This window comes from Mastomys coucha, unplaced genomic scaffold, assembly GCF_008632895.1.
Source record: "Mastomys coucha isolate ucsf_1 unplaced genomic scaffold, UCSF_Mcou_1 pScaffold22, whole genome shotgun sequence".
Lineage (NCBI taxonomy): Eukaryota > Metazoa > Chordata > Mammalia > Rodentia > Muridae > Mastomys > Mastomys coucha.
Genome location: NW_022196905.1, coordinates 141,327,705 through 141,352,111, shown reverse-complemented (window position 1 = coordinate 141,352,111; position 24,407 = coordinate 141,327,705). Strand labels below are relative to the sequence as shown.

Sequence of the window (24,407 nt, the reverse complement as noted above, 5' to 3'; positions counted from 1 at the left end):
AAAAAAAAAAAAAAAAAAAAACATGGGTACTGAGCACTGGGAACATGCAGTGACTTAGACATGGCAGGTGGCTAAAGCTATAGACACATGGTGTGAGCCAGAAACTCCAGTCTGAGGTATATACCCAAGAAAAGTGCAAATCCTTCTCAAAGGACGTATTTATGTCATCTCTATTCATACCAGCCAAACAGCAACAACAAAAACTAGCAACAACCTAGGTGTCCATGGGACAAGGACCATGCCTGATGAGAGACACGAAGGATCTCTGAGGCTTGCTAGGATGGCCTGTCTCAGTGAGGGTACAGCTGTGTGCCCAGCGCCGTCAGCGTCAGAGCTAGCATGTAGGCTGCGCTTGCAGGGGTGAGGCTGTGGGTGAGAGCACAGAGGGTATCTGGGATGGGGATGTGTTCTAAGGGCTGGGGAGAGAGGAGGAATGGGTAAAAGTGAGGTGGACAGAGATTCTGTGGGAACACTGGGGGGAGAAGGAGGAGGAACAGCTCAGAATTAAATGGGGCCCTGGAGACAGGCTGGGGACAGGGTAGGAGGCTATGACAACTTAACCAAAGTGCATCCCTACCCTAGTGAATGTGGGCAGAAAGTTAGGCCACTCACCAAAAATAAATAAATAAATAAATCAGTTGTCTCTGGAAATTACCCAGTCAAGGTAAGAGGTTCATATCAATGGAATGGCTGAAAGATCATTTCTAACCCATTAGGACTGAGCATATCATTACAATATTGTTTTACATTTATTTAATTTGGGGAATGTTGCTACCAGACAAATTGTGAGAATCAGTTCTCTCCTTCCATCCGCATGGGCTGGGGATTGAACTTGTCGGCTCAGTGGCAAGTGTCTTTATATGCTGAACCATCATACAGTCCAACTAAGTGTATCTTTTTAAAAGTTTTATTTATTTTTATTTTTATGTGTGTGAGTGCTTTGCCGGCATTGTAGGTATGTGCAGCACATGCATGCAGTACTTGCAGAAGCCAGGAGAAGGCGTCAGAACCTCTGAAACTGGAGTTACAGGCAGCTGTGCTGCTTAATGTGGGTACTGGGAACTGACCAGGGTTCTCTGCAGGAGCAAGAAGTGCTCTTAACAACTGAGCCATCTCTCCAGTCTTCACCTGCCCCAGCCCCCAACTAAGTGTATCCCAAAGCTAACAGAAAGACAGAAGAAAAATGTGTGGCAGACTAGTCAGGAATAAGTTTAGTACAATGCTGAAGGCAATAAAAACAATCATCCACCTAAAGGAGAGAAGATGAGGTCAAGCCGGGCAGTGGTGGCACATGCCTTTAATCCCAGCACTTGGGAGGCAGAGGCAGGCGGGTTTCTGAGTTTGAGGCCAGCCTGGTCTACAGAGTGAGTTCCAGGACAGCCAGGGCTACACAGAGAAACCCTGTCTCAAAAAAAAAAACAAAGAAAGACAGGGAGGGGGGGGCAGGGGAGTGGAGGAGGGGGGAGCGGGGGGGAGAGAGGGAGAGAGCGAGTAGGAGAGAGGGAAACAGGGAGTGGGAGAGAGGGAGAGAGGGAGAAAGGGAGAGAGGGAGAGAGGGAGAGAGAGGGAGAGAGGATGAGGTCTGGTAATAGGAGCTGTGGAACCACTGAGCAGACACATGGCAAGGCTGATTTGTTTGTTTGTTTTTAGCCAGGTTAACTGCATTAAGAAATGCTAAAGAACTGATAAAGCATTCTTTGTGGGAGAGTCTGGGAGGATGTTTTTAGAGACTAGCGTCTGAGTATTGAGGGGGTGACACCCGAATAATAGCTGAGCATGGTTTCATAAATGGCTCTGTGGTTCTCCAGGACACACCATTCACAGCACAGCCTCTCCCAAGACATCTCTGAGTGCCCCAAACCTGAAGCTGGAACTCCAGGCAGATCTTAGTCCTCCTACCCGGAAGTGCTCAAGTTCTGTCCTGATTGGTGGAGACTCAGGTGGGCTCAAGTCCCCGTTTCAAGACCCAAAAGACACCTTGCTTTCCAAGGATCCTCCTAGAGATTTCCCCGCCTTAGCTCCCCAGCTGGCACTAACTTTCCAGCCCCAGCCGCCGAAGTGGAGGTTTCTAATGGACACCATGAGCCTTTTACTTAGAGCCTCTCCGGTGGGCACCACTCTAATTATTCCATGGCCTAATTCCATTTATCTTTTGCGGTCCATTATGTGCCCCCAGCAGGCTGTGTCTTCCTCGGCAGGTACACAGCCTACACTAATGCACTCTGGGTGACAACAGCCACGTAGACGGAGGGACTTGGCTGGCACCTAATTCTCCTCAACCATAATTTTATAAATGAACAAGGCAGACACATTTTCTGCTTTAAGATAAATATTTTATGAATTGCCCCTCTGATACATTACATTATCAGTACATTATCCTTCATTCCTCCTGAGCCGAGAAGAGCAACATGCCCACTCAGGAGTACATTTGGGTGATATTATTGAATACGCTGCTTTTAAAATCTGTTTGTATCTGTTGGGGAAAAATAATTTCGCCTCATCAAAAGGAAAAGTTCTTTAAATGTTGTTTGGCTATTTCACTGTGAAAGCTGTCTTCAGAGACTTTTTTGTCTGGCCAGGGCTTATGATCTACTTTTTTAAAAAGACATCGGCTTACTGGATGTTTCCTCCTGGCACACAGGAAAGGCTCGCAAACCATGAGGGAGAATCTTCCTCACTGTCAGAAACAAGCATTAGGTTTCTAAGAGTCTCCATCTCCTCTGACAGGGTCTCTATGTAGCCAAGGGTAGCCTTGAGTTTATAATTCTCCTGCCTCAGCCTCTCCAGTGCTGAGATTCTAGGCATGTATCAGACCTAGCTCTATCTGAGTTCATAGTTTTTTTTTAAAGGATGTAGCTTGTACTATGCAAGCCTTACTTCTTGAAAACCAAATATGCTGTGTCTCAATCCCCCTTCATCCTGTGGGCATTTTAACTCGGTAGAAGGAGTGGATGGGGTGGGAATGGGGTGCTGGGGAGACTGGGGGGGAGGGGAGCGTACTGGGGTGGGAGGGGTGGGTGTGAGGTAGATGGAAGCATCCGGCATGTTTGAGCCCTGAACTTCCAATGCCACCCTGCTCTAACTGCCAAGAAAAACTTGCTTTGTGTTGCCATGGCCCTGTCCATAGATGACATCTATTGTGCTTTTTCATGGCTCTACGCCAGAGGATGTACATTACCCAAACACAAAATCTCTTATCACCCCCATTATTATTTGGTAGCTTTATTACCTGGGACAGATGTGCTTAGACAATGTTGGAGGGCTGAAGCCACCTGTTTTGTGGACTTAACAGGACCTGTGGCAAAATAAAGATTTGGAGCCAAAAGCAAAAATACTAAAAACTCTAAGGGTTGTTGCTGTTGTTTTAAATGGGAAATAAGCCTGCTGGCTGGAGCCGCAATGCCAACATGTTCACTTACAGAAATAAAATTAACCATAATACCTTTAGAGATTAATTAGACTTGGGTTTATAGAGAACATTAAATAACCTGACCAAACGTGGAGACAGGAGTCTGCTGGGAGGGAAGAAGCGGCTGTGAGCAACACGCCTGCACGGTCTTAGGCTCTCGCATGAGTGCTTTACCATGGTCGATAATGAAAACATTTAAATTTCTTTAAAATTACATTTGACTTAATTATCCCTGGGCCCCCGATACTGTGAGGCCCCCCATTTTGCCTGCTTTTCCAGTGGATGGAACAGGCAGGCTCCTCACCCCATAAAGACTTGTTTTTCTCCAGGATGCTCGCTATGTGCAGAATGTTAATAGCTGGCTGAACATGAATAGCTTGGTGGCTCCACTTGAAATATAGAAAAATGGCCCAGACATTAAAAAAGATAAAAGCGAAAAGGGCAGTAATGAATTTAGAGGAAAATGAACATTAATGGCCCTGGCATTACTCGTGTTCCCACATAGCGGATTATTGGAAATCTGTCAAGCACACCAAATTATCTACTCGTCGGCTGCTGCGGGGCCCTCTACAGCCATCCAAAACCAGCAAAAGCAAGACAATTTAAGCTAATTTTACTATTTATAACAATAGAACAGGCCATTAAGATAAATTAATGTCATTATCAAGTTTCTATGAAAATGACAAATGCCACTCTCTGGAGCAACTTAGGGACTGTTGACGATAATGAAACCCACCGCACAGGTACTAAAGACAGACACTCCATGTAATTATATTCTAGTAGTCTGTTTGTTTCCTGGCCATTCATTTGCTTTCCCCACAATTAGTTCTGTACACAATATGGCGGTAACTAAACAGTCAACACCAAGCAGCATTAGGACTAATTGGGCCATTAGGATGTAGTTTCCAGCCTTTCTTCTTCCTAAAGGGGGCTGGGAGTAAACAGAGCGGAGGGACAATGGTGGGGATCGTCTTCATTTAAAAAGATACAAACAGGGTAATCAGCCAGACAGGTGAAGGGCCCTGCATAGAATTCCCCTGAATCTGGGGATGTTCACAAACTCCACAGTGAGCTCTCCTGCTCTACCCTCCGTCCAGGGAGCTGTCACATCAGGATGACCCAGCACCAGCAGCATGGGCTGGAATAGAGCCATCCAGAGGTGCCAAGAATTCCTAGGACCTGGCAGGCCTACCAGCTGGGACAAGGCTGAGTCACCTAGGGTTTGGCTGGGGGAGAGCCCAGGTCTGCAGCAGGGTTGTGCCATCTGTGGTCTCTAGTCATTGCCTTGGGGCCAAATTATTATGAGGTTATTCAGGGACTGTCAACAGCACAGATCGTCTTTCCCCTAAATCAGAGATCAGTGGGAAAGACTTGTCTCTGGCTATCTGGTAAGAGAGTGGTTGAGCAAAAATGATCACAGAATCACAGTGCTTGGGCACAAGTGGCTGATGTGTGTCTCGCCACGCTCCACCCTGGAACTGCGGATGCCATTCTGATATAAGGGATGGGACTCAGGAGACCTCTCCCAGTGGTGTGCAGGGCCACACTGCCCTTCAGACTGGGGTATGTGAGCAGTGGCCCATCTCACCTACCTTTGCTCTCAGTCTGTGACTCTCAGGAGATAGGAAGAATACAGGTAAGAACCCCAAAGATCTCAGAGTAACCATGACAGAGCTATCAATAAGAGGAAAACCAAACAAACAAGCAGAAATGGGCACAGCATGCACAGGAGACTCCTGAAAGCCACGTCAGGGGAGACCTTGGAGTAGCAGCAACTATATCATGCTATCTCCCAGGGCTTAAAAATACATCAGCAGAGGGGACCTTAGAGATGAGCTCTAAGGTCACATCTGTAGATGGCTGAGGAGCCAAGAACCAAGGACCAGATAGTAAGGGACTGGACTCCCTTTACCTGACTGCTCCACAGAGGTAAAAGGGTGTGTGTGTGTGTGTGTGTGTGTGTGTGTGTGTGTGTGTGTTGTGTACCACTCCAGCTCAAACACCTGCTGACTCTCATTAAGGATAGCCCTATTCACAATGGGAACTGCAAGACCAGGGCTCTTCTAAGAAAAAGCATGCCCCTGCTGCCACAGGGACCCTAAAGAGGCAGTTGCTTCAGTCCACATCACAGTCTCCTCTGCATCTTTCCCTGCCCATACAACTCCCATTCTCTGCTTTAACGGGCCTGCCCCAGTAGGTGTGGCTGTAGTTATACAGAGGCTAGTGGATCAGGCAGTGGGTCAGGGGCTAGTGGCAGGCACTTTGAGGCAGGGCCATCTGACTGAGCAAGTCCCCCATTTGAACTCCCTCAGATAACCATGGGCTGTGTTGATAGCTGAAGCTAACTAGGGGAATGTCTTTATTGTATCTGATCTATATTTTTATGTACAAGAGAAAAGATCTTTGACTTTCTGTTAGTTTCATTTGCTTAACACCCTGATCTCCAGTTTCATCCATTTTCCTGCAAATGACATAATTTCATTCTTCTTTCTGGCCAAAATAAGACTTTACTGTGTATGTAAGCCATATTTTCTTTATATGGTGACCAGTTGATGGGTTCCTAGGCTGGTTCCATATCTTGACTAATATTAGTAAATATGGGTGCTCAGGTGTCTCTGATATTTGGACTTAGATTTCTTCAGATGTGTACCCAAGAGTAGTAGATTGGGGTCACATGATGGTTCTAATTTTAGTTTTCTGGTGGAACCCCCATACTGGTTTAGGGTCCTAACTTCCTGATTTGAAGAGTAAATGGCACATGGCCAGAAGCCAGGGTAAAGAAGAGGGAAGCAGAAATGGGGGCTCCTGAGAAGGAGCTATTTGCAAAGGGGCCCTGCTTGACTCTGAGGTCCCAACCACTGAGTTCCTTCCTGCTTAGAGCTGACAACCCCACACAAGGCATAATGTTTCTTCCTTCACGTAGTAAAAGGCTTGGGGACTTGGGGACTTGAAACCCAGGTTCCATCCTGTTTCTAAGTGTCCTAGCCATGTGCCTATTCGACGGGTGTCATCCAGTTAGTGAATTTACGTATTGCTGGTGGTTTCTGAAGACGTGGTTTCCGAGCCAACTAGACAGGGCAGTGATTATATATGCACCAGATGAATGATGGCATTCATGGTCATCATTAGTCTCAATGTTCAAAGCTCTCCAAATGATGAAACGGATTGTTCTCAGCTCCCCCAAGGAGTGGCCCACTTTATTGTATCAGTTTCCCCATGAGGAAGCCACGCGACCCAAAGGCAGGAAGTCCAGGAAACCGTCCGGAAGATTCAGCTCACCATTCTGTGCAGGAACACCCCCGCAGTGACTCGGCTCTCATTGCATCCTGCAGACTCAGGGGCCTGCCTGGGCCTCCCCTCCCGGCTAATCTGCAAGCCTCATGATTGCCTAGCATTGTGCTATGCTGAGACTCTCTATGGGCTTTAGTGAGAGCAAACAGCAGGCGCTAGAGGAACAAGGGCATTTTCTGTTTCATGCTTCCCCTGTGAGGCAGGTTTCCTTATGAGAGAAACCAAAGCTTAAGTCCATAACCATGCCCATGAGTGGTGCTGCTAATAGATACAGAGATGTGCTAGAACTCAGGGCACCTGCCTGAGAGAGGCTCAGCGCTGTGCTCCCCAGGGGGCATTCCCCACTGAGGCTTTTCCACCAGCAAGTTGAAGATGGCAGAATCCATCCTGACTCCATCACCTCCTGCTGCTCACCTTAGCCCAGTTTTATAAATCTCAAGCCTCAGCTTTCCTATCCATGAAATGGGGTGGAACGTTATCCCCATCTGATCATTAAGACTGGCAAGACAAAATATTTCCACTCCCAGAGCCTCTTTGACCCTCTCTGGTTGATTTCGGAGCTTCTAGTGCCTCGCTAGCCGATTACTGGCTGTGACAACCTTATTCTGCAAAAATCACACGGGCTTTTACAGATCTTTACGGGAAGGAAATAGGCTAATGCACTGTTTCTCTGAGTGTGCCGGGTGTCCGATCTTTCTCTAATGGGCTCAAATTGCAGTTTTAAAATCTAAACCGTGAACTTAAACCCTCCCACAGACATGCGCAGGGGCGATGTCCTCACTTCCTATGTTTCCAGAGAAAATGAAAGCTGAGAGAGAGAAAAAAAAATCTGGCCTTCTCCTGTCTCCAAAGGTGAGTGGTGGGAACATCTTAGGACCCCCTTCTGATTTCAGAATGGGTTATAGCTTCAAGCATGGATTGATCTCTTCCTGAGGCTGTTCCTCTGTAATCTTCCTGCCCTGAGAAAGGCAAGACAGGGCCTTAGAGTCTTCCCAATGGTCAGGGGCCATGGTTCAAGGACCACGACTCTGGTGGCCGCAAGCCACTGACCTGCATCACCTTCATCCCGAGGCTGACCTCACCTTCTGAATACTACTACCTTATCACCAGGCTCTCCGTGGCTTAGATTCTTGTGAATCAATGTTGCTTTTAATAAATACTTTCTAGCCAAGAACTGGTAAGCTAGCAATTAACACAGTGCATGGGGCAGCACTGTGTGTGGGCATCTATTCCCTGGAGACATGTAGGGTCCTGTAAGATAGACATGGCTTCATACTGGACCCGAGGGAATAGACTTGGGTTTAGTCACCTACTTGCCACACCTGCATACTTGGCTGACGGGACAAGACAGTAGCTCGATCGCTTCTGATCCTTCCTTTAGCTAGACTGCCCTGCCCTGCCTGTGAGCATCCAGGACCCGCCATGACAGAGCACTGTTAAGCTGGTAGACCTGGCGAGAGTGATACTGTGACTAAGTAAGACATTCACCATGAAGATAATGGTCCTTGCCATCCTAAAATAAGATTTTGCTCTTAAAAATAATTACTTTTTGGTTTGTGTGTGTGTGTGTGTGAGTGTGTCATCATATAGAGAGGTCTGTGTGAATGTGTGTGCACCTCTGTGTGCAGATGCCTGTAGAGACCAGAAGAAGGTTTTGGATCCCTTGGGCCTAGAGTTAGGCTGGATTGTGAGCCACCCAATATGGATGCTAGGAGCCAAACTCTAGTCCTTAGGAGGAGCAGCAAGCTCTCTTAATTGCTGAGCCATATCTCTAGCCCCCAAACTTTCCTCTTTGTAAGTTGATTGTGGCCGGTGCTTTGTTACAGTGATGGGAATGTAGACTCGAACACTGGACTGTAGTCTGCTCCAACAGGACAGGAAAAACATCAACTTTCCTAATTATTTTCTCCACAATATGAGTTTTTGGTACAAAAGAGTAATAAATTAAAAGTGTACAGCATAAATTAATGAATTACTGAAGATGTAAAAATCCCTGATAGGGGCTAGAGAGACGGCTCTGCTCTTCCAGAGGTCCTGAGTTCAATTCCCAGCAACCACATGGTGGCTCACAACCATCTGTAATGGGATCCGATGTCCTCTTCTGGTGTGTCTGAAGATAGCTACAGTGTACTCACATAAATAAAATAAATAAATCTTTTTTTAAAAAAAAAAATCCATGTTAGACCCCACCTAGAGCCAAGGATGGGGTTTGGACACATTTCTTGATTTTTTTGTTTGTTTATTTGCTTGTTTAGTTTTCTAGAGGTTTCTCTATGTCTGTTCTGGAACTCACTCTGTAGACCAGACTGACCTCAAACTCAGAGAGCTGCCTGACTCTGAGTCCTGAGTGTAGGGATTAAAGGCATGTCACCACTGCCTGGCTCTTCTCTGGTATTTTTATTTTTTTCATATGTATAAATATTTTTTAAAAATATTTATTTTATATGTATAAATGTTTTGTCTGCTTGTACACATATGTACCATTTGTGGGCATAGTCAGAAGAGGGTGTCAGATCCTCTTGAACTGGAGTTACAGATGGTTGCAAGTTGCCATGCAGGTGCTAGGAATTGAGCTCACATCCTCTGCAAGAGCAGCAAGTTCCCTTCACCCAGTGGTCCTATAGGTCACAACCTCTTTAGGGATTACTGACCCTTCCACAGGGGTTTCCTAAGACCATCAGCAAACATAGATATTTACATTATGATTTATAGCAGTAGCAAAATTAAAGTTATGAAATATCAATGAAAATAATTCTATGGTTGGGGCCACCAAAGCACTGTATTGAAGGGTCATGGCGTTAGGAAGGCTGACAATCATTGCCTTAACCAGAGCCATCTCTCCAGCCCCTCCCCTGGTATTTTTGAGTGTTTCTTGAAGATGGGTCCACAAATGACCTCCCAGTTCTCCGGTGGCCAGCAGAACTTTCCAGAATAGACCTTGCTGCACATGAGACCAGTTGTCTGTGGGGTTTACTGTCTCCTATCAGTGTGGAAAGGAGAACACTTGGTTCCTGTGAGCACTTCTGGACAGACTCCAGATGGAGCCAGGGTAAATATCTATGGCCCTGGCCTTTCAAAGGCCTCCTCTAAATCTTAGCCAGAAGTTTCTAAATATATGCTTTTGAGATTGTCCAACTCCTGTGTTAGCAGAGTTTCTGTTACTGTAACAAAGACTTAAGTATTACAAGGAGGGAATTTGTATTCTGGCTTACAGTTTCAAAGGTTTCCATTTATAGTTGTTAGGTCCTTTTGTCTGGGGCCTGTGGTAAGAGGCACATTGTGATGGAGAGCATGGAGGAGAAAGAATATTCATATAATAGCCAGGAAGTGGAAAAGAAAGGAAGAAGGAAGGACTAGAGAGATGACTCAGTGGTTAAGAGCACTTTCTGCTCTTGCAGAGGATCCAAGTTTGGTTCCCAGCACCTCCATGGTAGTTCACCATTATTAGTAATTTCAGTTCCAGAGGATCCACTGCCCTTCAGATTTCTGGGGGTGCTGCACACAGGAGTGCTTATGTCCAGATATGGCATTCATGGGCATGCAAACAGAAACCTAACTTTCCCAGACCATGATCTACTCTTAGAGGTTCCATCCCCAGCCCCAAGCCACCATGGGTTGGGCCTTAACCTTCAGCTCATGAACCCTTGAGAGAGCCTTTCTCAACCATAGTTACACCCAACCAACTTCTTGGAATGAGACGGAGCACACATTTCTCCCTTAGATTTGGGGCTGGAAAGACGGCTCGGACGTTAAGGGCATCGGCTGTCCTCGCAGAGGTAGCTGTCTTCAATCACCCACATGGTGGCTCAAAACCATCTATAACTCCAGTTCTAGGGGAGCTGATGCCCTGTTCCACCATCAGTGGGCACTGTGCATACGTGGTGCCCCTACACACACCCAGGAAAGAATATAGACATAAAATAAAAAATGAACAAATCTAAAAAGTTAAAGAATGTGTAGTTTGGTATTTTCCTGCCTTGCTCAGTGCCATAAGTTGGAAGACCTTCTCTGGTAGACATGTCAGTGGCACCTGGGAAAGCTGTCCAGGTCCCAACATGGTGATTGATGGCTGGCCCATCATCTAAATTTAGCCAACTAGTCACTTCAAAGGCCAGAGGTTTCACTGTGGCTTGTGCTCATCAAAACTCGTGGAATGTGGTGTGGATTACAGAAGTGGTTCTTGCTCTTTGAAGCTTGGTTTAGCTACCTCTACATTCTTTTAGATGGAGGCTGGACCTTGTGTTCTTTGTCTTCTGTGGACATGCCTGGGCCCTTCCACTTTACAGAGATGCTGGGAGCATGCTAAGCCCAGACTGTTGGACTTCCGGGTCTCCAGCACCGAGAGCAAGTCTCATTCCTGTGTAAGTCTTGCTCCTTTTCCTATACGAGTCGTGCAAAGGCTTTTTGCCGTAGCAACAGAAAACAGGCCATGTCAGCAGAATTCTCCCAGGCCTGATCCTAGAGAATCAATGCCCAGGTCTCACAAGTAAGCACATCAGGGGATAATAAGACCAAAAGCAGGCACACAAGCACTGGAACAGTGAAGCCGGTGCTTCCCCATGCAGGTTAGGAGCTGGGTCTGGGCTGCCTTCTGCAGGTGCTCACCTGACTTTGAACAAGTCCCCTAATCAATCCCTCTAGGGCTGTCTTTTCTCACAGGGACTAAGATATCTAATATTTCAAAATTCCATTGTAAGGCTTAAAATGGCTGTACTGGATTTTTTGTGTTCTGTCCCAAATCTATACACAAAATCTGATTTGCTTTCATTCTATTCCTAAGAGGATGAGGCAGGAGAGGGCCCGCCTTCTCCAGAGATGCTGATTCGCTTTGATTCTATTCCTAAGAAGATGAGGCAGGAGAGGGCCCCCCCTTCTCCAGAGATGCCACCCATGGAAGAGGAAGGTGGGTCTGTTTGTAATTACTCAGTTCCTCAGAATAGCAACAGTCATATACAATGCATGCGCTGGTGGTCGACACACATGGCAGATACCATAGGAGGCAGGAGCCGGTGAATCTGGGCCATCTGTCCTCATGTCTTTCATGAAGACATCCCCTTTGTGACTCGTAGAACAAGGTCATGTCATAGGACAAGCCATTTTGGTTTTTTGTTTTTTGTTTTTTGCTTTTCTGAGACAAGGTTTCTCTCTATAGCCCTGGCTGTCCTGGAACTCACTCTCTATGGACCAGACTGGCTTTGAACTCAGAAATCCGCCTGCCTCTGCCTCCCAAGTGCTGGGATTAAAGGCGTTCGCCGCCACCACCACCAGGCTAGGATAAGCCATTTCTCATTTGTTTTGGGTCCAGCTTATTTGATAAATCAGGATTTTTATTATCAAGCCAATAGTCACAACATATTTCGACTTACTGTGATTTTTAGCGGCAATGATCCAGAGCAGTTGAATTCTGTCACAATTGCAACTTGCAGTGGGAGTCTGCTCAGGCGCTTCCCGCATCTCAAGGGAGAATGTGGGAAAGCCTGGGAGCAGACAGTGCTGGCTTAGCTCCCTACTCGCTTGCCTGTGGACTGGGAATGGAAGCCCAACCAGGAAAGGCAAGAGAGCCTTATTTGTCCCTTATTTGTTATTATTTGTCCCTTAGCTCTTGGTCATCACCAGCGTGTGAAATATCTGTCACCAAGGTTCAGCTAATTTTACCCCAAGTGAACAATGACTTTGAGGTGTAACATTTTCTGGAAGTATTTTCTTCCCCCCTTAAGCTTGTGGGGGTCTGGGTGGCAGCCATTTCTGCTCATTCAGACAGATGAAATGCACAAGCATTGAGCATCAAGGTTTGGCCTAGGATGAGAAACTGAGAGAGGAAGCCGACAAAAAGGGAGGTGTCCCCAGTCCTGGGGAAGGGGCCCTCTCCTTTCAGGACCCCGGGAAGGACAGAATACCTCAGGCTGCTGTGGAAGTGGAGGATAGAGCTCTCAGGCTACAGAGACAAACAACTCAGCACGCTAGGGAAAACAGGCATTACTAACTCCCTTTCTAATCAGTATCATGAGGCGTTTTACAAATTAACCACTTTCCTCCAACACTTACCATATTGAGTGGCTCTAGGTACAGCCATCAGGGCAGACTCTGCCATCTGCATTTAGAAAATTGCCTATACATTTATTAAAGTGAAATTCACCCATTAATTAATGCCGTTCCCCCTGAAGACTCTCATTAGCACATTGAGCTAATTGCTGAAACCGCAGTCCTAAGGGTTGGTGGCGGGGACTTTTTTTTTTTTTTGTGCTTTTTTTCCCCCTATTGCAGTAAAATTCGTTCCAGCTTTGCCCTTTGTGTAATTTGCAAAGAGATATGACGGTATGAGAATAAGCTTTGGCAGCAGGAACTTGCAAAGACCTTATCCTTCTGTGTGAGGTACAGACGGCTGGGTACGGCAACAAGGGATCCTTCAAGCATGAGAGAGGCCCCAGCAGATAGCCAGCTCTGCAGTGCCAGTGTCCTGGATGTTGGGTTTGGATGGTTAGGAGACCGATTTGGAAGGGACCCCAAAGCCTGTTTGGTGTGTTCTGCTGTACACTGCATCTCCTCTCTTCCCCAGGATCCTGTGGCTATCACATCCTTTCCAATAAGCAGATAACAAAGGAGACTCAAACAGATGAAAGTGCTTAGATGTGTTTCTATCGGTGGGAGGAAGGCATGGGGGTGGGGCGCTCTGGAGACAGGGAATGAGAACTGTGGTACAGATCCACCCAGTGCCTCAGTCCTCAGTATTTCAAAGATCTTTATTTATTCTAGCAGGTCTGAAGCCTTGGGTTCGAGCCCTGGCACCAACAAAACCTCAAACTACAGATGCTGGTTGATTGGCAGGATCAAGATGAGTTTAATCTCTTACACATCACAATGATGTTTGAGGTCATATTTCCAAGCAGGTTGGCATGCTCCTTCCAGGTTCACTTGGCATGTTGCCGTTCTTCCCCGACACCAGATCCTTGAAAAGTCAGGGTAGTGAAATAAATAATGAAATTCCCCACCCATCATCCTTGGAGCTTCAAGTTACCTCACATAGCAACGAGGAGTTTGCAAATGTGACAAGGTAAGGATTGGAGATTGGGATGGGATCCAAATTATCCAAGAGGCCTTGACAGCCACTCGTGTCCTCTGGAAAGTGAGACAGAAGCAGAGCCAGAAACTCTGGAGCCCACTTAAATCCTCTGCAGCAAACAGAAAACTCTCCCCTGAGTCTCCAGGAAAATGACTTTGAACTTCTGGCTGCTAGAATTGTAGGAAAAGAAGGTTTTGAGGTTCACAACTGTTTGGGTTGTATTCTCTTTGTTGTGCGAAGAACACAAGGAAGCCACCAGGTCGCCTGGATTGGGTAGAAAGGGAGCCTGGTATTGCTCCTTAGCACTGGTGCCGCACTCGTGCCAAACCCGGAAGACACCAAGACAGCATCAGAGCGGCTGGACTTCCTTCCCTTACAGATAGGCTGGGTGACAGGATGGCTTCCACTCTCCAGGGGGATGCTGACAATCGGACCCTGGGGAGTTAGAGCTTGCCTCACTTCCCCTGCCTTTAAAGTGGTACACATGCCTGATTCCTACTGGGTAATTTGCAAGGGTGAGATGAAATCTTGGGTATCGTACACACCGCACACAGCAAACGCTGTGCATGTGACAATCGCGTCGTCTCCGGGACAGCCTTCCACTGTAGGAATGACATCCACTGTCCCCGCCCGAGTCTGCCCAGCCCAAAATGATGAATAGACAATAAATCGAAGCATCAAACCTGGGACTAAGAATGAAATTAATTTATGACCCAAGGTAATTTCATACGATATTTTTAGTGTGTATGCTTTCTCCCTTCCCTGAAGCAAACACTAAACAACTCAGACAAAGGGGAATTTCAGTGCAATAAACACACACACACACACACACACACACACACAGCTGTGTGTGTGCTCTATAGGCTCATTGTAAATTATATAAATGCAGAAAAAACATATCCCCTCTATTTCTTGTAATTCTGCTTCTCTTCTGACAAATACATTTGAAAGTAAATTTCGCATCAATGTCAGGAGTATTAAACAATACCAATACCTTTCAGGGCTTCAAAAAGCGTTAGATTTTAGCTGTGTTATTGCCTGTCTTTCCCTTTCCTTATTCTAAGGTTTGTGGGGTTTTTTGTTTTTTTTTGTTTTTGTTTTGTTTTTTTTAATTATCTAAATGCCTGGGCTTGCTTATTTATTTATTATGTGGTTTTTTTTTTATTTTTTATGTGTGTGTGTGTTTTGCCTGCGTATGTGTGTGCATCACATGTGCGAAGGGCCCACAGAAGCCAGAAGAGGGTTTTGAATCCCTTGGAACTGGAGTCACAGATGGTTGTAAGCTGCCATGTGGGTGCTGGGAATCAAACTCAGGTCCTCTGCAAAAGCAGCCAGTGCTCTAACCACTGAGCCATCATTTCTACTTTGCCTAGATAGTCTTTAAAATCCCTGCATGGCTGCTCTTCCGGAGGTCCTGAGTTCAGTTCCCAGCAACCACATGGTGGCTCATGACCATCTATGAAGGGATCTTCTGGCATGACTCCTACACTTAATAAACAAACAAACAAACAAACAAACTTGGCAGCCTTGGTGGCACACACCTTTACTTGGGAGGCAAAAGCAGGCAGATCTCTGAGTTCAAGTTCAGCCTGGTCTACACTGGTCTACAGAGTGAGTTTCAGGACAGCCAGGGACACATAGAAAGACACTGCTGCCTGGAAAATCAGAAACAAGACACACACGGGGGGCGGGGGGGGCTTTGAATGCCATGAAGATATATTTGAATGCCACACATATATCTTCATGGCATTCAAAGCCCCCACCCCATGTGTGTGTATGTGTTCTGTTCCTCCAATACATAAATGTCTGACAATTTGCCAGCCTGAAGCCAAAGGTCAGCACCATTGATTCACACCTTTAATCCCAGCACCAAGGTGGCAGAGGCAGGTGAATACGAGTTCAGGACAGCCAAGACTACATAGTCTCAAATAAGCAAATAAACAAAATCCATGTAGACTGGGACAATAATTGGGTCACGAGAGGTAGCAGGGTGAACTTTTAATTTCCAGAACTTTCAGACAGGTGTAAAAAGATCTTCCCTAGTCTAGCACATGGCAGGAAGGGACCCACTTTCTCTCTCTCTCTCTCTTTTTTTTTTTTTTTTGGTTTTTCGAGACAGTGTTTCTCTGTGTAGCCCTGGCTGTCCTGGAACTCACTCTGTAGACCAGGCTGGCCTCGAACTCAGAAATCCACCTATCTCTACCTCCCAAGTGCTGGGATTAAAGGCGTGCGCCACCACCACCCGGTGGGACCCACTTTCTCAAAGAAGGAATGGCACCCAGGATTGTTTTTCTGGTGAGTTTAGCTAAGTCTGCCACACCCCTGCCTTGTAGACCAGCCACCAGGGGTAGAGGTGGTGAAGTCTGTGAAGCCCAGGGTGTGCTGATGGATCATCACAGCTTTCTGTGAAAGCAGAAACATCTATCAGGCAAAAAACGTTGCTCAAATCCAGAGAAGTAAGTCCCTGAAAAACAAACAAACAAACAAACAGGCCTGGGAAGAGGGGGTTGGGGGGGTGGGGTAAGACTCATTTTCTAAGCTCACAGCAGAGCCATAGAATTGATGGAGGAATGGCCTTCAAACCATGGATGGTTCATCTTCGAAGCCCCTCAAGATTCAAGTCTGCAGCTGCATGGGTGTCTGAGAACGCTAACGTCAAAGACAAGGGAATGGATGGTGGTCACTGCAGACTTCAGGACGACTCTTCAACAGTGACACCTAGTGGCCGCCATGTTAAACTGCAGGACTGGCAGCTGGAGACTTCAGCAGGTAGGGTCCATGGGGAAATCAAGAGTTCTTAAGTATCTCGGTGGCAGCAGCAGAAGTGTTGGAAGGGAACTTTGCGAGGGGTATATTGGACTCGCAATTCTGAGCCCTCTAGCAATTCATGTGAAGAGAGAATATTCCAAAAGAGATGCGGCCATTGCGTTACACTAAATTTTGAAACAAGCCTGCAGTGGACAACCAAATCATATGGGTTGTTAAAGACCTATTAACATTACAAAGACTTAAGCAGATCAAAAGGCAATATCGATTTTTAAAGCATAATATATAAGTATATGTAATGTGACCCATTTTGTCCTACTTATCAAAAAGAAGCCTATCACCTATGGTAGTGGCACAGGCCTTCAATCCCAGCACTCAGGAAGCAGAGGCAGGTGGATCTCTGTGAGTTCAAGCCCAGCCTGGTCTACAGAGTGAGTTCCTGAAGAGCCAGGGCTACACAGAGAAACCCTGTCTTGAAACAAACAAACAAACAGACAGACAAACAAACAAACAGAGGACCATACGAGGAACCAGAGGCTAGGTGAGACCTGCTACCTGGGCCTGGGTGAGGGTGGCTTACGAACTACACCTGCCTGCTTTTCAACTTCCTCCCATGATCACCATTCTGAAATGGAGAGTCTTCTGTAGTGAGCACCCCATCTGCAAGGCCTGTTCCTGTGTGCTGCCCACTGTGCCTCTTCACAGGTGCCCTATGCTGGTGGGTAGGTGTGCATACACAGGGCCCAGGGTGCCCCTGGGACTCTGGAGCTTGTGAGCCCGGTTAAGTTTGTTTGTTTGTTTGTTTGTTTTCTTAACTTTGCCTCTCTTTTTTGAAACAGGGTCATACTTTGTAGCCCAGACTGACCTCAAACGCATGATGCCCCAGCCTCAACGTGCCAAGGACTGGAGAATTAGAGGTATGAGACCCTGTACTGGCTGGTTTTGTATCACCTTGACACAGGCTGGAGTTATCACAGAGAAAAGAGCTTCAGTTGTGGAAATGCCTCCATGAGATCCAGCTGTAAGGCATTTTCTCAATTAGTGACAAAGGGGGGAGGGCCCATTGTGGTTGGTGCCATCCCTGGGCTGGTAGTCTTGGGTTCTATAAGAAAGCAAGCTGAGCAAGCCAGGGGAAGCAAGCCAGGGGAAGCAAGCCAGTAAGGAACATCCCTCCATGGCCTCTGCATCAGCTCCTTCTTCCTGACCTGCTTGAGTTCCAGTCCTGACTTCCTTTGGTGATGAACAGCAATGTGGAAGTGTGGAAGTGTAAGCTGAATAAACCCTTTCCTCCCCAACTTGCTTTTTGGTTGTGATGTTTGTGCAGGAATAGAAACCCTGACTAAGGGACTGGAGAGATGGCTCAGCAGTTAAGAGCACTGACTGTTCTTCCAAAGGTCCTGAGTTCAAATCCATCCCAGCATCCACATGGTGGCTCACAGCCATCCACAATGAGTTCTAGTGTGTCTGAAGACTGCTACAGTGTACTTACATATAACAATAAATAAATCTTTTTTTAAAAAAAAAAAACCTGACTAAGACAGACTCCATGCCAATTTCTCTATTGAAAACGTAGAGTGCTTTTGGTGTGGATGTTGCATGCAGAGAAGATGTGGATAGAATCCACCTCAGCAAAAAGCAGACATTTCCTCCTCTCTTTGCTGGGAGTTCTGTTCTGTGGAAAATGGGTGGCCCAGGATGTCCTTATGAATGAAAAGGTAGGATAAATGCTTGGATGGAACCAGCTTTACTGACAGCCAGAGAGGAAGTCCCCAGGGAGACATCCCACATAACAGACCTTCCCTTGTCAGCCTTGGGTACCCAGCTCATCTGTCCTCCTGGGAGTCCTGGCTGAGCTCTGTCCCAGTGTTCTCACTGAACAATCAGTGTGTGATTGTTCAGTGTGTGAATCATCTAACTCTCACCTATCCAGCAGCTCTGGTCTGGTGGCCTTCCCTCAGAGGCCAGGCTAACAGAAAGCCTAAACACTAGACTAGGCTCTGATGATGAAGGGAAGAGTCAGGGCTATCCGGATGTGTAACAACAGCTATGAGCGATGCAGTATGGATACACAGAGTACCCTGAGAGACACCTGTACTCCTGACCTTAGGCAGGTAGAGAGAGGGGAGTCCCTTCCAGGCTTGGCTGGGGTGTAGGGGGAATTTCCAGGGGCAGGAGCCATGAGTAAGGAGCAGAGGAAGTGCAGGGAGGCAGTCCCATAAAGGGACATGCTGGCCAGCAGGGCGAAGATAAGAACATTCTTACTCCATCTGGGCACAGCAGGGTGGAGGAGGGAATATCGTCAGATTAGCATATTCAAAATGGATATTTTTTAAAAATACTCCAAGTAATCATTAACAAGAAGTAGATAACACAAGCTCTGCCCTAAAGAGAGAGAGAGCCCAGCACAACTCTTAGGGCATGCCTCATTCATCTCCTCTGGCCTTACCTCGAACCTCCTGGGGGACAGACAGTCTGTCTTCCAGAATGTCAGCTTGCTGTTTGTCCCACTGAAGCTGAACTTGTCAACAGGGCATGAGTCCTGCCAGGTCTGAGCACAGCTTGAGGTACAAAACCACCTGTCGTCCTATGCTCAGCAGTGTCCCAGAGACCAGTGTCTTGGGACCAGTGTTTCCCACTGTTTCAGGCGATGGTTATTTGATGTAAGAGTGACTAGGTGTGTCTAGTCGTGGCCAGGTACCCAATGCACAGCAGACCTGTGGGGGATTTGACTCTTGAGAATGCTATCTGACCAATTCGCGTCTCCACCTATCATAAGGTTTTGTTGCTGTGAAGAGACACAATTCCCGAAGCAACTTTCTTAAAGGACAACATTCAACTGGGGCTGGCTTACAGTTTCAGAGGTTTAGTTCATCATCATCATGGTAGGAATCATGGCAACATGCAGGCAGAGATGGTGCTGAAGAAGGAGCTGAGAGTTCTATCTACATCTGATCCAAAGGCAGCTAGAAGGAAACTCTCTTCTGTCCTGGGCAGAGCTTAAACATTGGACCCCAAAGCCCATCCCCACAGTAAGGCACTTCCTTCAACAAGGCCACACCCCCTCCAACAGGCCACACCTCCTCCAACAAGGCCACACCTCCTGATAGTGCCACTTCCATGGGCCAAGCATATTCAAATCACCACACCACCTCAAGAAAAAGGTTCCCCCAACAGGCATCATGCTCTGACTTCCTGGGTTTGGGACTTTGTGGATCATGATGAAAGGTCTGCCATGTTAACGTTTCCACAGGCCATCCAAAGCTGACCTGTGATGGCGACCATGGAGGAAAGACTGGCTTTAAACATGCAGTAGCCCCTTCCCCCTTAGACACTATTTCAGTTATGTCTGGTCAACAATGGTCTGAAAATGTCATGTGGAAAGTTCTAGAAATAAAAAAATTTACAAGTTTCAAACATCTTTTTATTATAGCACTGTTCTATTTTGTAATTATTGATACTAATTCCAGCTGTTGTTGCAGATGCTGTGGCGTGCAGGCCCTGTGTTTAAGCGCGGACTGCTGCAACAAGACTTGTTCTGACTTATACACGAGTGTAATTCCGGTGTCAGACATCCTTAGCCCCACCCCCTTCCTCATCCTGACAGTGACAAGTGCCTCTCTGTGTTCCAAAATAAGTACAGTGGGCAGGCCAGAGGCAGGTGGGGTGTGCTTCCCTTGCACCCCAGAAGCAGAATTTTTCTACATCACATATCAAGGTGATCCTCAAACACACAACTGAGAGAAGGTAACCGGTTAAACCCAGTTGTACTTGCTAAGGGAGAGAACACTTTATTCTGTTGGGAAAAAAGAGTTGGGTTTGAATCTGTGGCTATTGATGAGTTGTGTTGCCAGCGTGGGTCTCAATTTTCTTCCACCTGTATGTAAGCCCCCAAACTCAGGAGGTCACCACCAACCACAGAGTCATGCATCACCCTCAAATCCAGGGAGTCACCACTGACCACTTGTGCATCCCTACTTTGGATGTTCGTCAACACCGCTTCTTCTAGCTTCATCTTCTGCTACCCTCAGTTTGTCTCCACAGTGTATATTTCTGCTTGCCCATTCTGGCCTGCTTCTGCCTCCGTGTGGGTGCTGCTTTTAACTCAAGGGAAGCAGAGGTGTGTTCAGATTGCTTGTTGTTTTGTGTGATGTTAGATAAACTATTAACTTCTTTTCCTTCTCTGGAAAACGGAGGCAAAACAGTATCTGTCCAGGCTTTTGTAACGACAAGAAGCAGAAAACCACCCAGCTCTGGGGTAGACAGGCCTCTGATAAGATCAAACATGCCTTCTCCGACCAGCAATGGCAGCATCTCCTAGAGGAAAAGATTATTTCAGGTCTTGGTTTCTGCACCTGTAAGGCCACTGAGAAGATGTACGTTGCTTTTTTTTTTTTTTTTTTTTTTTAAAGCCACTGTTGAAATTTGGTATTGAAACTCATGGTGTGGGCTGGGTTGTTACTGAGACACCTGGTAGACAGCAGCCTAGTCACTGGGCCTCTTTGGATGAGAGTCCTGGGTGAACACTACCAAGGTGGCTGCTCTAGCTTGTACCTTGACTTTTACTCCCAAAGTGGGATCTTTACAGGAGTGGGCCTTCAGAAAGAGTCTACTGGGAGGCATGTTCTGATTCTGCAGCCCACGTTTCCAGCAAACTGCCAAGTGATGCCCCTGGGCTGGCATAGAGGCTACCTGGAGAGGCCACCACAGCTCCTTGAAGCTGTTCCAGGCAAGGCCAAGGTGGTCCAGGAGGAAGAAAAGCTTGAGACCAGGCTGTGCAGAGGCATCCTCTGAATAGTGCACAGGAGTTGGGTTTGAACAGTGCTACCGGGTGTACAGCCCTCACCTGAGTGTTGCATAGAGTAACATTCCTACTCTGTCCTGTCCTCTCTCCCCTCCAGTCCTTCCATGGTCACAGCTGGAATCCACTCCATGCTAGCCTGCCAATGATGGTGTTTTTCATTCCCCTGCCTTACGTCCTCCTCTAAGCTTGGTGCAGATTTGTCCCTTGAGCATGGCCGGTAACATTCTGTTTTATGACTGTCATATGTCAGAGTCCCATCTGGAATGTTGGTCAACGTGCCTAACACCGTAAGGACTTTCTGTAAGAAATGTGGCACACATCAGCCTCACAAAGTGACCTAGTATAAGAAGGGCAAGGATTCCCTGTATGCTCAAGAATCACAGAGTGGCTACGGTGGGCAAACAAGGACAATTTTCTGAAAGAAGGCCAAAACCACAAAGAAGATTGTGCACAGGCCTGAGTTAGTTGAGCCCAACTGCAGATCCAAGGCGATGCTGGCCATTAAGAAGTGCAAGCATTTTGAACTGGGAGGCAACAAGAAGAAAAAGGGCCAAGTGATCCAGTTCTAAAACTTGTGTTGTCTGAGGAAAATACTGAAGCAGTACAAGAATTACTTGTTAGAAAATAAAGTGATGGAGCTGGAGAGATGGCTCAGCAGCTAAGAGCACTGACTGCTCTTCCAGAGGTCCTGAGTTCAATTCCCAGCAGCCACAAGGTGGCTCATGACCATCTGTAATGGGATCTGATGCCCTCTTCTGGTGTGTCGGAAGACAGCTACAGTGTACTCATACATAAAATAAACACATTTTGGGGGTGCTAGAGAGATGGCTCAGTGGTTAAGAGTACTGACTGCTCTTCCAGAGGTCCTGAGTTCAAATCCCAGCCACCTCATGGCGGCTCACAACCATCCATAGTGTGATCTGGCACTCTCTTCTGGTGTGTCTAAAGACAGCTACAGTGCACTTAGATATAATAATAAATAAATCTTTTTTTAAAAAAAAGAAAAGAAAGTTATTGTCAGTGATATAAAAAAATCACGGTTGATGTAAAAAAAAAAAAGGCAGTATTGTAGGCTTAGATTTTTCAAAACCTACTTTAATGAGGGTTCATTTATACGTCAACCTCCCTTCAAGTCCATCAACCTAAGTTAGGGGACAGGGGGATGTGGACCTGTTAGAAATTCCAGCCTTTGTTGTCAGCAGTCCACTCCAAAACATCAAATACCAAACACACATGGCACGAAGTTCTTTGGCACATTTCTCTCTAAGAAGTCACAACAAGAGAAGATCAGCAAAGACTAGCAAAGTGTTGCAAGGTGAACAAGGAGACAAGAGGCTCATTCACTATCGATTAGGTTCTACTTATAGGCATCACACTTCCTCTCAAGTGTCTGTCTCAGGAAAACATCCTCTCATACGACACTTTCCAGAAAAACATCACATGATACTACTGAGTCTCCAAAGAAACCAGAAATTTCCACTTCACTCTATAAATCTTACTGAAGGGATGCCAGACAATTAACTGGTTATAGATATAGTAAACTAGAAAAAGCCACTTAATTCATTCCATAGAGTACTGACCAAGTGTACTAGCTGGTTTTGTGTGTCAACTTGACACAAAGCTGGAGTTATCACAGAGAAAGGAGCTTCAGGTGAGGAAATGCCTCCATGAGATCCAGCTGTAAGGCATTTTCTCAATTAGTGATCAAGGGGGTAGGGCCCCTTGTGGGTGGTGCCATCCCTGGGCTGGTAGTCTTGGGTTCTATAAGAAAGTAAGCTGAGCAAGCCAGGGGAAGCAAGCCAGTAAGGAACATCCCTCCATGGCCTCTGCATCAGCTCCTGCTTCCTGACCTGCTTGAGTTCCAGTCCTGTCACAGACCGGGATTTCTCGCGGGGTCCCTTGTTCCGCGGGACTAGGGATTCTGGCCAGGTGGGCACAGGATTCGGCTTTTGACAAACAGACTACACACGAGTGATGTAAGATCTGAGTGTATTTCTTTAAAAATGGCATGAGGCTTTTACAGTCATTGCAAAAGAGAAATAAAAAATCTGGCAGCTCAACAGTTGAGGTACCTCTGAGGCTATCTGAAACATACTGGGTCTAAAACAGCAGCTATCTCCTCTGAACTGGTGTTGTATTCCCCGGGCCCAAGTGCTCTGGGCCTGGGGGACTGCAAGAGATACATGAATCTGAGTCTTAGCCCATCTAAGTTCTAGTACTAGTCTTGCATGTGAGTCCAAGTCCTTCTTCCCCCAGTCCTAGTGCTAGACTGAAGTCACTTAGGCAAAACGACCCCCACACACCCAGGTCAGCAGGGTCTGGTAGCTAGGTGTGAAGCAGGAGGAAGAGGGGTGGAGCCCTCTCTGTTGAGGTATTCTTATGCTAATTCTCTGGTTCTTGCTGGAGGCAGGCAGAGGAGAATCTTGACCTAACTCTTTCAGCTAATGTCTTAGAGTAAGAGAAACCTTTCAATTACTCTCTAGTACTTAAAACATTAAACTAGGATAGTTGGAAACATTGGTGAAGGTCAGAAAGCAATGTCCGAATTTTCTCTTGCTAGCTGTAAGAAAATGATATCTTGGTGAGTTCCTAGCACACTAGTACGAGGACATATCTGGGCCACCTCTGAGTTTGGGGTGCCAGGCGACAATGCTGAGGCAGGAGACTGAATTTCCTTGAAGTTTACACCTCAGATACTGCCTTCACGCAAAGTGTGCGTGGCACAGTCCTGACTTCCTTTGGTGATGAACAGCAACATGGAAGTGTAAGCTGAATAAACCCTTTCCTCCCCAACTTGCTTCTTGACCAACTTGCATCATGACCATGATGTTTGTGCAGGAATAGAAACCCTGACTAAGACACCAAGGTACCGGAATAATCCCATCTCAGCCATGTTCAATGAAACAGCTTTGCCCTGGAAGTAATTCCCACTGTCATCGTGAGTTAACTGACCACAGCTCAGACAGGCTTAGTGAGCAAAGTTCTTGCCTCGCCAGCAGCCCTTCCCCATCCAGTGACTGGAACTGAGTTGTTTAGGTAAGTCTTCGCAGGCTTACACGTCTCCCTGCTTTGACCTTCAC

At 46.6% G+C, this 24,407-nt stretch overlaps 1 long non-coding RNA gene and 1 pseudogene across 1 annotated transcript; both read left to right on the top strand.

Moving 5' to 3' along the window:
- The first annotated feature begins 11,361 nt into the window (after positions 1 to 11,361).
- On the top strand, positions 11,362 to 14,446 carry LOC116071022. The gene is made up of 2 exons (XR_004110678.1): positions 11,362 to 11,603; positions 13,454 to 14,446. It is a non-coding gene; the product is annotated as an uncharacterized LOC116071022 (long non-coding RNA).
- A 7,144-nt stretch (positions 14,447 to 21,590) lies between these two features.
- On the top strand, positions 21,591 to 21,896 carry LOC116104714 (annotated as a pseudogene).
- Positions 21,897 to 24,407: the final 2,511 nt, after the last annotated feature.